The sequence below is a fragment of the Mercenaria mercenaria genome, chromosome 3 (assembly GCF_021730395.1).
Source record: "Mercenaria mercenaria strain notata chromosome 3, MADL_Memer_1, whole genome shotgun sequence".
NCBI classification, from domain to species: Eukaryota; Metazoa; Mollusca; class Bivalvia; order Venerida; family Veneridae; genus Mercenaria; species Mercenaria mercenaria.
In genome coordinates this window covers 91,904,649-91,905,969 of record NC_069363.1, presented here as the reverse complement: position 1 = coordinate 91,905,969, position 1,321 = coordinate 91,904,649, and the positions used below count along the sequence as shown (strand labels likewise).

Sequence of the window (1,321 nt, the reverse complement as noted above, 5' to 3'; positions counted from 1 at the left end):
AGCTTTATTACACTAGTGTAATATCAAATTTATGTAATGGCTTTATTTCATTCCCGTGTCATCAAGCATTTGATAAAAGTGGATTTTAGTAACATGTAGGTTTTGTAAAACAACTTACAGGTATAAACAAGTCTTTTCACCTGTCCAGTGATTGCAGTCAATGGTAACATTTTTAATTCATTATTATGCATTACTACCTACCACCACATCGAAATATTGTAAGTGCTTAACTGTTTATGCACTTTAACTAAATTGCCATCACACAGTGACAAATACACTCTGTCCTTAAGTAGTAAAGTTAGGAATTTGTGGTAGCAAATATCCTAGGCTGAAGTTTGCACAATAAAAGGAAACGCCAATAACTGTAGTTTGAGTAACAGATTTTTGAACTTCCGCTTAATCAATCATGTAGAACTACCTTAAGTCATACAAACACAAATTATGTCATATGATGACTTGTCATCTTTCTTAATGAAGCCAGAAGACCTCAGGTGTCCCTCTTGGCATTATTTCAGGGGTAGTCACACCTGGATTGAACCTTGGACCTGCTGGATGGCTTTCTCACACTATAGAATTCTACAGGATTAATGGACAATAAAGATATTTTTGTGCTGATCCGTTTAAAACTGATTCCCAACATCACCGGGTAGTACAAGGAAATTATAAGCACTTAAACTCTGAACTCTTTACACAATGGCACAATCTACGTTTTTTCAGCATGGGAAATTTAAGAATGTTCCTACAGCAGAGTTCAATGGCATTCTTCTTTGTACACAGTTTACTTCCAATGACACAAGAGTGATAAGACAGTGTTTTTATTATATCTAAAACTTATCTATCACTTAATTGTTATAAAATATATCACATAAATGAGAAAAAGCTACAAACCACACCAAAAAAAAAAAAAGAAGAGAAAAAAAAAGAAGTCGAAGGGGGCACCCGGGTTCGAACCGGGGACCTCTCGATCTGCAGTCGAATGCTCTACCACTGAGCTATACCCCCAACTGACATAATTCAGTACAATGAAACATAGTTATATTGTATTCTTAATTTGTCTTTTGTATTACTTTTATCTTTTTCTACAAATTTTAATTCAACCAATCAATTTATGGAAATAAACATAACTATCACCCTTATTGCATAATGTTGATTGAAATTTTAATCAATATTGCCCTGGAGCTTTCAAATATTGCCACGTCAGCTAACAGTAAACAGATATGACCCAAAATAATATCTTATTCTATTTAAAACTTTTTGCTTTGGGGGAATAAAAACATATTTTTTTAAAAAAATTAAATTAAGATACGAAATTGTCCCCCTT

The 1,321-nt window shown here is 33.2% G+C and overlaps 1 non-coding gene across 1 annotated transcript; it reads right to left on the bottom strand.

Moving 5' to 3' along the window:
- Nucleotides 1-930: 930 nt before the first annotated feature.
- Trnac-gca (transfer RNA cysteine (anticodon GCA)) lies at nucleotides 931-1,002 on the bottom strand. Its single transcript has one exon. It is a non-coding gene; the product is annotated as a tRNA-Cys (tRNA).
- Nucleotides 1,003-1,321: the final 319 nt, after the last annotated feature.